The sequence below is a fragment of the Camelus dromedarius genome, chromosome 4 (assembly GCF_036321535.1).
Source record: "Camelus dromedarius isolate mCamDro1 chromosome 4, mCamDro1.pat, whole genome shotgun sequence".
Lineage (NCBI taxonomy): Eukaryota > Metazoa > Chordata > Mammalia > Artiodactyla > Camelidae > Camelus > Camelus dromedarius.
Window position 1 is genome coordinate 48,713,171 of NC_087439.1, and position 13,073 is coordinate 48,726,243.

Below are 13,073 nucleotides of genomic sequence, written 5' to 3' on the forward strand. Positions count from 1 at the left end.
ACAGTTTAAAGGAGCTCCTCTAAATCAATGATTAAATATCACCACCACCACTCCCCGAAATAAACAAAGAACAAAATCTGGCTATAGGAGGGGCCCCAGCCCAGGGCTGTGGATACTTAACCCAGGGACTCTTCCTCTTGGAGCAGGAGGTGGGCTGGTGGTGAGGTCCTGGGCCTAGAGCCTCTTTGGCTGGGTGATGGCAGGTTACTGCAGGCTTAGAGCTCACAGGCCCAGCCAACTGCCAGTGACAACTGCATCTGGTTAAGGGTCCGAACATGGCCGAAGCAGTGTGGGAGCTGAGAGGCTGAGAGGATGCTCTGCTGGTCACTGGCTGCCTCAGCTCCTGCTGGACAGTGCTCTCAGGCTGCTGCCCTCCCTGCCCCGGCTTTGCCTCAGTCACCCGCAGTGAAAGCTAAGGTCAGGTGGGAACATTTAAACAGGCTTAATGAGATCCGCACGTTGTTAGAACTTGGAGCTGAGGCCCCTGGTTGCCCGATGAATTCACAGGTGTAGGTAGTGTGCTGCGGGAGGGGCACAGTTTTCTCTAACACTGCGAGGGTCTCTGGCCCAATGAGTGGAGTTTGATAGTAATGCTTGCTACAAGTTAAAAAAAAGAGAGAGAGAGAGAGAGAGAGACTTAATGAGACTTTCCTGAGGGTCCAAGGATGGTGGAAAAAGTACCACACAGAGGGGGAAAAGGCACAAAGCAACAACAGCAAAAGCCTTACTTCTACTCAGGCCCAGACCTTCCAGGGCCACTAACCTGGAGCCCCTTCCTCACTCTCAGCCCACCCAAGGGAGGAGTAGTTCACGCCAGGCATCTCCATCCAGGCCCTGGAGTGCACCTCCCATTTCCTGGGAGGCGTCTCACTCCAGCCCAAAGCCTTGTCTCTGCGGGGGCTGAGCTGTTCCTAGAGTGACTGACAGTGGAAACATTCATCTCATCAATGGAAAACCCAGTCTCCTCACAGAGCCTTCATAGATGCAAATGAATAATTACCCAATAATTACAAGTAGATTTCTCAAATTCTGGGCTGTTTTATCTAATATAAGAGTATGTTTGGAACATCAAAAGCTGATTTGAATTTGGGTGTTGTAACAGCCTAAGTCCAATTCCTTTTCAGTCTCTAAGAATTCAAAATTCTTGGGATCTAGTTTATCCAGGGTTCACTTTATTATAACATATTTTGGTGATGTTCAGAATAGAAGGCTTGTTTATATATTATATATATATGTGTATATATATATAATATATATATTTTACCATTTTGAATGTTTCTGTCTCATTTAATACTTTAGATTTGAATGTTCCTCAACCCCCAATTTTATTAGTTTGCATTTTCCTAATGTTTTTTTTTTGTCTCTTTTTCAGCCTTTCTCTCTTTCTGTTTTATACGTATCTGTTGTACAGAGAATACAATTGGAGGTTGGTTGCTCTTTCACTCAACTTTATTATGTGGTATTGTTGGTTTTCCCTCTCACTCAATTTCACAATTTCTGCTGAATTAATATTTTTCTGCATTAATGCAGGTGACTCGGTGACTTCAGGGCCTCAGGCCCTTTTAATTTTATTCCTCCACCACCTGTACGTTGTGAACCTCATCTGTGGGGTCACCGTGGCTCAGCTCCACGTGGACATCGCAGCCAGGGGAAAGGGAAAAAAGGAAGGGCGTGACCCGGGAGTCGCACACGTGAATTCCATTCACTGGATGAGCCTGAGCGCCGCCACGTGCCGCCGCCACGTGCCGCCGCCACGTGCCGCCGCCACGTGCCGCCGCCACGTGCCGCCGCCACGTGCCGCCGCCACGTGCCGCCGCCACGTGCCGCCGCCACGTGCCGCCGCCACGTGCCGCCGCCACGTGCCGCGGGGCAGCAAGGCGGTCTGGGAGACGCCGGTGAGTGGAGAGAGCGCCTGTCTCTCAGATCTGCCTCCTCGCTTCTAAACTCGTTTTTGATGCTGGGGTCGGGACTCTGCAAACTACACTTCTTTGTCAGCAGACTTTGTGGTGCGTTCCAGCAGGGGGATTCCGTCGAGGGAAGCTGGAAGGTAGGAGAGGGGGTGATGCTTCCTTTTTTGCTGGCTCCCCTTTTCGTGTCGCCCCAGGAATTGGTCCCCGTCTCCCAGAACCGAGGTGTGGGTCGCAGCTCTGGGGGACCCTTTCTCAACCTCTAGGCCCTACAGCTTCGGTCTCTCCTCTTTGTTCCCCCAGCCCTAGGAGTTGGGGCAGTTTCCTGAAGTCATTACCTCTGTTTTCCTTCCCTGAGTGCTTTTGTTTTTTAAGAAAAAATATGTATGTAGGATACATTCTGGATTCCTGGGTGTTCAGAGATGTGTCTTGTAGTGAATGGGTACACACGTCACCTTTGTCATGTGATACAGATTTAAGATAGTTTCATTGGCGAAAAAGAAAACCTTACAAACAGAAGGAGCGCAGGGCACCAGTGCCCTGAGCTCTCATTGTTTCACCGAAGGGTGGCCTTGGGGCAGCCTAGTGGGCGGGGCGCCTGGACTGGTTTCCAGGAGGGGAGGCCTGCAGTGCTTATGTATTTATAGGCAAGACGGGAGGAAGTGGGGACACTTGGTGGATGTAATTGTGAGGTCTCCCGGTGGAGGAGGCTGAGAAAGAGCCTCCAGAACTCAGCCTTTGGCTGTAAGCTGCTTTCCGCTGGGCTGGCTCAGACCCGCTGAAGGGGCTGCTTTTTCAGCCACTGCAAGAGCTGAGGGCATGAACCTGCAGGGCCGCTGGGTGTTTATCTCCTCAGTGACATTTGCACTAACGTATCTGAGATCATGTGGCTGCATGTGCGGTTCTAGGGTCAGAACACCGTGAAAGTGACTCTTAGATACTAGCTGGAGTTTCTTGTGTCCTTGAGAACTGTATGAGATCAACTTAAACCGGAATTTTACATCCTGTGCGTTTCCAGAGCCATACCCAAGATTTCTTCAGATGCCGGGAGGGTTTGTGTCGCATAGTGGTTAAGAGAACAGGCTCACGACCTAAACTGCCTGTGTTTAAATTCTGACTCTCTTGCTTGTGTGACCATGTGACCTTGGTTACTTAGACTTGGATCGCCTTATCTGTAAGACAGGAACATAGCACATCAACTGTGCCGACCAGATCTCTCCAGTTCTCCTCTTCTGGCCCCTTGTGTGGGTTAAGCTATGTGACCAGTTCTTGGTCGTGTGTAGCGATGGTATCTGTGATCTCGGGAATTGCTGATTTAAGACCCTCAAGAGCTCCCTCCCCATCCCCTCCTACTTTGGCGTGGTGATAAGCAATGTTTAAGATGACAAGAATTGTTCAGTTTGCACACACAAATGAAAGGGAATAGAGAGCACCTTAAAATTTAAGGCCTTAGAGGTATGCCTGCCTTCCTGAGATCTGGGGACAGAGTACAAAGAGAGGTATATATACAGTTGTCTAGATATTTGAAATTTATAAACTGAGGTAAAAAAATATTGAAAATCATGTAAAGCTGTTTTTGTAATGACTGAGAGTCAACAAATGTCACAGATGACTAATAATTACTGCATGTATTTTAGGTGTTCTTCGGTGGGTCAATAATATTTACATGTGTAGGAAAATTGACACAAAATTTATGACATTTGATATAATTTTTATTTTAATAAAATCACTAATTATGTGGATATAATAAGATTTTACATTACTTCTGTTCTCTTGACAGTAGTGATATAAAGGGTTAAAAGTAAAGTAATTATGGGCATTTGACATTACTGGGAAATGATACTTTATTGTGCGAGAGTCTGCCGAATTCACGTTGAGAGAAAAGATTTAACAAGTTAGTCTTTTTCTTTCCTAAGCACTTCCATTCCTCCAGTCCTCCACCCACTCTAAACTAGTGCCATCTCTGACATCCGCAGTGATAGCCTGCGAGAGTTCATGACTCTCTGATGTAGTTACTTTGTTGTGATGACATATGAAAGAGGTGTGAAGTGTATTCCTGGAGCCTGAATGGTGTAAGTTATGAGAGCAGCTGTTTAGGGCTATGAGTTATGCTGTGCCAGGGCTGAGTATCAGATGGTAAGTGACAGAGGGACTCTCTGAAGAATGGAGCGGAGGGAAGTAGCCCCTCTTGTTGAGGTCTGAGAGGACTAGAGTGGCAGAGTTGGAGAAGCCACCTGCTCTTAAACTCTAAGGGACATTAAGAAAGGGTGTAATTGTTAAAGGCCAATCAATAATAAACCCAGCAACAAAGAATTGAGTCTTCTCACTTATGTCTGGTGGCTCAAACTGCCATGATGAGAGAGAGAGAGAGAGAGGTCTGGGAGTGAGACATTAATGTTGTAAACTAGACTTAATATCTTTGGAAAGATCTGAATAGGCTGGGTGTGCCTACTGGCTTATGACACCGACTTGAAGCAAATAGATCATAAGCCAGCTGAGATTTTGAGAAAGCTATATTGCAGAAGAATCCGTGAACCTTGGCTAAAAAGATTTTCACAGTTTGAAACAATCTCTGGGCTCCAAATTTGGCACAGGCAGGAAGTAGGCTGTGAAATCTTAAGACTCCCAAGGAGGACGTAATCTCCAACACTCACCACGATGTGGCCAAGGAGAATAATGGACATGCAGGAACCTCCAGAAAGGTGATCCAGGGGCAACAAAGGATAGAGGAATCCTACCAACAAGTGGAATGAGGTCTAATCAAGGAAATTCCCCAGCTGCAGAAAAGAGAAGAATCCTCACAGTGCCTGCCCATCTGATTTAGTTACTGCTGCAGACCACTGAATGCTGCGTGTCCTCTGTCAGTCTTTTTCTGGAGGGGGAAGTTTCTGTTGTGGTTGTCCTCTCCTTGACTTGTAATGGCACAGTGGGAGTGTTGGGGGTCTGAGAGAAGGTTAACACGTCCATCAGTTTCTGTGGTGCTGGGTCACATGGAGCCACATCCATATCTGATAGGGCTGTGCCAGTTCAGCCCTGGACTCACCTCTGGACTCTGAACTGGATGCAGTAATTTGCTGGGACTAGAGTTTTTCTTCCTTTGGGAGATGAAAGTATGTTCAGTGTGGGAAGAAGAGTGTGCTCAATATTTGGTGACCAAAGGGGTGGACTGTTGTAGAGATGACCACCTTCTATTGAAAAGTGTGCTCTATCTCCACAGCGTAGAGATATTGCTGGAAAGATGTACAGTCAGTTCTTCTGCCAAGGACTGGAGTTTTACTGGAGTCGTGCTTTCCTGGCTCTGGCTTTATGATGGGAGCCCAGTGCAATCTCTCACTGCCAAGGACGTCTAACTTCAAATCCAACTCTCTGCTGTGGGCATCCTCTTTCTTTATGGCACTCCTCTTGCTTTATAGCTCAGCTATGTATTGAAATATTTTAAATATTATATGTAACATTTTAATGTATTTTTCTGTCCTCATTAGCTGTATCTGTGATCTTGAAGTTCTCCTAAACAATAGCAAACATACTAAAAGAAAATTCCAAACTTCCAAGAAAAAATGTTGAATTAAATCACTGGGAAAGCAGAAGCATTAATTTGATTTTTCTTTTAAAATATGTTTATTTTATCTTATCCTGTGCATCTTTTTACAGTTGTAATTGGACTGTAAATTATGATTTTAATGTTTGCATAATATTCATTAGGTTCCATACAATATTTTTGTAGTGAATTTCCTAGTGGCTTCTGCTTGCTATTCATCAAGTAGAACATAAATATAATACACTAATTTACAGTTAGATACATCTGACCTTAAGAGCTTAAAGTTAAAATTTTAAATTCCTAACTAACTTTCCTTCTAAATAGAATTTTCCTAATAGACTTTCCATTTGGGAAAATACAATGTTTGTTCTTCTGGTTTCAGAAAGAGGTTCTGCTATATATTAAAGATAAGTTGCTTAAGTTGGGTCCATTTTGGTTTCTCTTGAAGGAGTATGATGTATGATGTATGATGTATGATGTATTACGTATTACGTATTACTATATCAATGTTTTTTCTCTGTCCAAAAGAGTGTTTGTGTTTCACTCAGATGGAAGACATAGAATCTCAGAAGCATACTGAATGTGGGAAAACTGATCAGCAGTGGCATGTCAGGGTGTAAAATCACTGGCTACTTGTTTCAAACACTGTCCAGCTGAATCTGCTTTTGGTGTAAATATTTGCCTGTATTTAAGATGATGAATAGCCTCAAGAGAAGTAACACACAGGGACTGGGATTTGGTCATGGAGTTTTAAAAGGCAGGTTGTTAATACTGGTAGTGAGCCACTCAAAAAAGTTCAATGTAATTTCAGTAAAATGATTTTTTCCCTGCTATTTATTTATTGAAGTATAGTCAGTTACAATATGTCAAGTTCTGGTGTATAGCACAATGTCCTAGTCATATATATTTATTCACTTTCATATTCTTTTAAAATGATGTTTTTATGTAATATTTTTATTTTAAATTATGACACATTTATAGAAAATTAGACATGAGAAGTGAAACTGCTGAGTGTTAGGACGTCACCAGCTTTATAAAGTGTTATAAGGTTGCTCTTCAAAGTCATGGCACCAATATATGCTCCACCAGCAATAGAAATGTTCTTACATCTTCTCCCAGTGGTTGGCCACATCTGATTTATTTTTCCAATCTGATGACAAATGTTTATATCATTTTGTTTTTATGTACATTTCTCTGATTATTATTGGGTTGAATCTTTTTAAACATACTGTATTTGTTTGCTGTTTGGGTTTCCTTTTGTTTGTCTATTTTTTTTTTTGTCCTTGTCTGTTTTGTTCATTATTATATTTGTTTTTTCATATTAATTTATAGTTTATAGAAGTTATTTAAAGAGGATGTTATTTATACCCCCTTTTTTAGTAGTTGCCCCAGAATTTATAGCATTCATATTTACCTAATCACACTGTATCTTTAAACAAGATCATACTACTTCATATTATGTATAAGAACCTTACAACAGTATTATTTCAGTGTCTCCTTCCATCTTTTATGCTGCTGTGGTCATATATATTATTTTTGAATATGCCATAAACTTATAATGCATTGTTATTATCTTTATACAGTAAATGATCTTTTAGAGTGATTAGAAATAAGGAAAAAGGTCTTTTATATTTACCTTCATTTTATCCATTTCTGGAAATTTTTCTTTTTGTTGATTCAAGTTCCTGTCTGTTACCATATTTCTTCTTCCTAAAGGACTTCCTTTGACATTTCTTGCAGTGAAATTCTGAAGTTAATATATTCTTTCAGTATGTGCTTGTTGAAAAAAGCCTTTGTTTTTCCTTCAACTTTGAAAAATATTTTCATTGAATATAGAAATGGATTCATCAGTTTTTCCTCCAGCAATTTAAGGAGACACTAAAGAGGCTCGCTTAGTTTCTTGGACAAGAAATATGCTGTGATTCTTACCATTTTCCTCTATGTAATTTTTCAATTCAGTTGCCTTTTTTTGCTCAAGTTGTATGAGTTCCTTATATATTTTGATATTAACCCCCTATCATATATGTGATTTTCAAATATTTTCTTCCATTCAGTAAGTTGCCTTTTCATTTTGTTGATGGTTTTCTCTGCTGTGCGGAAGCTTTTTAGTTTGATATAGTCCCACTTGCTTATTTTTGCTTTTGTTGCCTTTGCTTTTGGTATCAAATCCAAAAAAATTGTTGCCAAGACCAATTTCAAGGAGCTTGCCACTTACGTTTTCTTTGAAGAGTTTTATGGTTTCAGGTCTTTATGTTCATCGATTAATCCATTTTGAGTTAATTTTTGTGTACGGTATAAGATGGTGGTCCAGTTTCATTCTTTTGCATGTGCCTGTTCAGTTTTCGAACACTGTTTATTGGAGAGACTGTGTTCTCCATTATATGTTCTTGGCTCCATTGTTGTAAATTAATTGATCATATATGCATTTCTGGGCTCTCAATTCTGGTCCATTGTTCTGTCTGTTTTTGTGTTTTGATTACTATAACTTTGCAGTATATAGCTGACCCTTGAACAAAGTGGGGTTGAAGGCACTGACCTCTTGTGCAGTTGAAAATCCTCATGTAACTTACAGTTGGTCTTCTGTATCCAAGTTTCCTCCATATCCATGGTTCTGCACCCGTGGATTCAACCAAATACAGATTGTATAGTACCATAGTATTTACTATTGAAGAGAAATCTATGTATAAGTGGACCCATGCAGTTCAAACCCATGTTGTTCAAGAGTCAACTGTATTTTGAAATCAGGGAGTATAATGCCTGCTTTGTTCTTCTTTCCCAAGAGGGCTTTGGCTATTTGGGGTCTTTTGTGGTTCCATACAAATTTTAGGATTGCTTATTCTATTTCTGTGAAAAATGCCATTGGTATTTTGATAAGAATTGCAATGAATCTGTAGATTTCTTTGGGTTATACAGACATTTTAACAATATTAATTTTTCTAACTCATGAGCATGAAATAGCTTTCCATTTATATGTATCTTCTTCAGTTTCTTTCATAAGTGTCTTTATAGGGTTTCCAGCCTACAGGTCTTTTACCTCCTTGGTTACATTTATTTCAAGGTATTGTTTTCTTTTTGATGTAACTGTAAATGGGACTATTTTCTTAATTTCTCATTCCGATAGTTCATTATTAGTGTATAGAGATGCAACAGATTTTTTTATATTGGTTTTATATCTTGCAACATTACTGAATTCATTTATTCTAATAACTTTTTGATGGAGTCTTCAGGGTTTTCTATACATGATATTATCTGCAAATAGTGACAGTTTCACATTTTCCTTTCCAATTTGGAGACTTTCTTTTTTCTTGTCTAGTTGCTCTGGCTAAGACTTCCAATATTATACTGAATAAAAGTGGCAAGAGTGGGCATCCTTGTTTTGTTCTTAATCTTAAAGGAAAAGCTTTCAGCTTTTCACAGTTGAGTATGATGTTAGCTGTGGGCTTATCATTTATGGCCTTTATTACATCAAAATATGTTCCCTCTATACCCACTTGACAGTTTTAATCATAAATGGTTGTTGAATTTTGTCAAATAGTTTTTCTGTGTCTATTGAGATGATCATGATTCTTATCTATATTTTGTTAATGTAATGTAACACATTGATTTGCAGGTGTTGAACCATCCTTACATCCCTAGAATAAATCCTACTTGATTGTGATGTATAATCCTTTTAATGTATTATTGATTTCAGTTTGCTAATATTTTGTTGAGGATTTTTGCATCTATGCTTATATTAGACTGTAATTTTTTTTCTTGTGGCATCCTTGTCTAGTTTCTGCATCAGGGTAATGCTGACTAGTAAAATGAGTTTGGAAGTATTCCTTCCTCTTCTGTTTCTGGAAGAATTTGAGAAAGATTGGTATTCTTCTTTAAATACTTGGTAGAGTCTACCAGTGAAGCCAACTGGTACTGAATTTTTGTTGTTGGGAGGTTTTTGATTACTGATTCAATCTCCTTTCTAGTAATCAGTCTCTTCAGATTTTCTGTTTCCTCATGATTCAGTATTGGTAGTTTGTATGTTTCTAAGAATATTTCCATTCCTTATAGGCTGTAAAATTTGTTTGCACATAATTGGTCATAGTAGTCACTTATGATCCTTTGTATTTCTGTAGTATCAGTATTAACATCTCTTTCATTTCTCATTTTGAGTCCTCTCTTTTCTTGGTGAGTCTAGTTATAGGTTTTTCTGTTTTGTTTCTTTCCAAAGAACCAGCTCTTAGTTTCAATGACCTTTTTTTTTTTTTTTTTTAGTCAGTCTCTATTTCATTTATTTCTGCTCTGATCTTTGTTATTTCCTTCCTTGTACTAATTTTGTTCTTCTTTTTCTAGTTCCTTGAGGTATAAATCTTAAGTTGTTTGACTTTCTTTTTCTTTCTTTCTTTCTTCCTCTCTTTCTTTTTGATGTAGGCATTTATCACTATGATCTTCCTGCTCAGAACTGCTTTTGCTGCATCTCATAATTTTTGGTATGTTGTATTTCCATTTTATCTTAATATATTTTTAAAATTCTCTTTAGATTTCTTCTTTAACTCATTAGTTGTTCAGTAGCATGTTGTTTAATCTCCACATATTTGTGAATTTTGGATGTTACATTTTCTAAAAAATTCTTTTTCTTAGGTTCTTAAACCAGGACTGTAGAGTTGATACTCAACTGTTTTATGTCTCTGTGGAATTTAATCCCCATTCCTTCCTAACATGTTTACTTGTGCTTTTTTGGTTATAATTTTTTAAACTTTATTGAAGTATAACACTATATATGGAAAAGCATCTAACCATACATATCCTTTCTTTTAAATTTTTAAATCATTTCTTCCTCAGGAGTTTGTTTCTTCCTCCTTCCCTACCTTCCTTTCCTCAAAACCAAATTTGGGTGTTATTGCTCCTCTCTGCTGTTCTTTATTAATATTAATTTCCACTTTTATTTTCCTTTTTCTAATCTATTTTTTGCGTTTTCTTGTTTTTTTTTTATAACTTAAGATACTTAGCTCATTTTCAGCCTTTCTTCTTTTCCTATTTATTTAAATTTATGAAATTCCCTCTGTCTACATGTTTAACATGCCATGTTTTCAATCTCCTGTCTTTGTCTCACTGCTAAACAACTGTTAAATAATAGGAGTTTTGACTGTCATTTTCCCCTTAGTGTTAATAAATTTACATCCTTTTAAAAATTATTAAAGCAAAAATAATTTTAAAAAGCTCTTTTGGGGGAACAATCTCCTTTTCTGTCTACTTCTGTAGGTAGCAAAACCTACGAAAATTAAGTGACTAAAGTAAACCTACCTTTATTTGACTTATTTGATAGTTAAAAATGAAATTCAGAATCAGATACTTTCCCAAATAACTGAAGAAATGCATGATAAAACCATGGCAACTGTTTTGTTAAAAAAAATTCTAGCTCAAGGAATGATGTTTTAAGTGTTAAATCTAATGCAAAATGAGGCAAGGGAAGCACTGTGACCATGACAAGGGTACAAATGACATCTTCTTCTCATAAAGCCATTGGAAAAATTTGCCTGTCCATTTGAGGAAAATAGACACAACTCACTGCCCCATGGTGAATAACAGAACCCTGCTAGTTTGAGTGCTCTGACATAATTGATAATTTTGTAATTAATATTTGTTGCCGTAGACTGCTACAATAGAATAAAATTATGCATAATTTCTTTTATTGTAGGTTCCAATGTCACATGGCCTTTGCTATTTCAGAACTAATAAATCCTTTAGTGTTGGAAACATTTTCACCATCATACTTTTTCTGTGGAAATAGGTAATTGGCAACTCACCACTTACTTAAATGGAAGGGCTATTTATTTCTCCAGAAAGGTCTTTATTCTACATTTTGTGATTTTTTTCTTACACAGAAGGATCTTAATACTTTGACTCAACGAACACCCAAGTCTCAATTTGTATAGTTCAGAAAGACCTACTACACTTAAAAATATATATATATGAGAATTACAGAAATTTATTTGCAGTTATTAAAAAGTTTAAAGACATGACTTTTCATAATTACATCAGGCACAAAAATGGTATTTTAATTGCTTTAAAAGTACCTATGGTCAAGATAATCTAGAAATGTCAGATTAAAAATTTCTAAATATCTTTCTTTTAGAATGAATGGCTTTGATAACTGTTCTCTAGGTATTTTTGTGTGTGTGTCTGTATGTGTATATTTTTATAAGATGAAGGCCTAGCAGTAAATAGGATTCTTCCATAATTATATTCTCACAAATAAATTACTAGTGTCAAGCATCAAATTCTATAGTTTCAGAGATGGAGAATTAGCAAAACTACACTTAACAGTAAGTACATGCTAGAAACAAGAGATTATCTTTTCTGTCCTCTGAAATAAGTCAAAGCAAATGAGTGTGATATTTTAATAGATCATTCATCAAACTTTGTGACATAGTTTGTCTTCATGAAATCTTTTACCTACTATTACGTAATTTAGATTAAGCACATTTGTTGGAATGTGTACCTTAAAATAAAAAATAGCCATGTGACTCTTTGCATCTCTTCAGATTGGTTCAATCTGAGAAGACTGAAACTCCAGCGCTCTCCAGCAAAACTGGTAGGTCTGTTTCTTCACTTAGCACTATCCCTTCTAACATCTAAGATGATGTACTTAATTTACTGTGTTGTTTTCCAACATCCCCCTCTCCTTTCTCAGAATGTTAAGCCTTACAAAGGCAGGGGTTTTTGCGTTTTGGCTATTGGTGTAATTAATCCAAGTGCCTAGAACAATGACTGACACCTAGTTGCGCTTAAACATTCACTGAATAAAACAAGGTGGTAGGAGATGAGGTCAGAGATATAACAGGATGTGGATGGGGGAACAGAGCATCTTGTAGGCCACTGTAAGGACTCCAGCTCTGAATGCAATGAGGAGCCGCTCTAGAATTTGGAGCAGGGGAGTGCTGTAACCTGATATATATTTGAAAAGCTTCACTGTAGCTGCTGTGCTGAGGATGGGCTGTATAGGCAGGGTGGAAGAGAGGAGAGGATTATAAAGTAAATACAGTAGTAACCTGGGTGGGGAATGATGAAGGTGCAGATCAGGGTGATAACACTGGAAATGGTGAGAAGTGGTTGAATTCTGTATTTGGAAGGTAAAGCAAATAGCATTTCTTGGTGGGTTGGATGCGGACTATGAGAAGAGAGAGGAATCAAGGATGAGAACACGGTTGTTCTGGCTTAAGCAACTGGGAGGATGGAGTTGTCATCAATTGATTTATGAAACATTATGGGAGGAGTGTGTTTGAAGGCAGGGTGAGGGAAGATTAGAGTTCAGTGTCAGAGATATTCTGAGATGTTTTGTCAGGCAGTCACCAAGAGACATCAATGGCTGGTGAATCTGTGTGTGGCTCTGCGTGTGGCTAAGGGAAGGCTCAGTGCTGGAGACATAAAGGTTCATGGTGTATGAATGGGGCTTAAAGTGAAGGCAGGGAAGAGGAAAGAGACCTGAGCACCCTGCAGCTGAAAGATCTTTGAGAAGGAATAAATTTTACCACAGAAATAGAAAGAATATCAGGTTCTTCTCAGGTAATAAACACTCTGAAGGAGAAAAGCATCATTATCAGGTGATGTTACTTTATGAAAGATAGGTAAGAACAAGCAAATTATAAACA

General features: G+C 38.7%; 1 non-coding gene across 1 annotated transcript; it reads left to right on the top strand.

Moving 5' to 3' along the window:
* Positions 1-451: 451 nt before the first annotated feature.
* On the top strand, positions 452-605 carry LOC116153230 (small nucleolar RNA SNORA62/SNORA6 family). The gene has a single exon (XR_004137013.1). It is a non-coding gene; the product is annotated as a small nucleolar RNA SNORA62/SNORA6 family (small nucleolar RNA).
* The last annotated feature ends 12,468 nt before the right edge of the window (positions 606-13,073 follow it).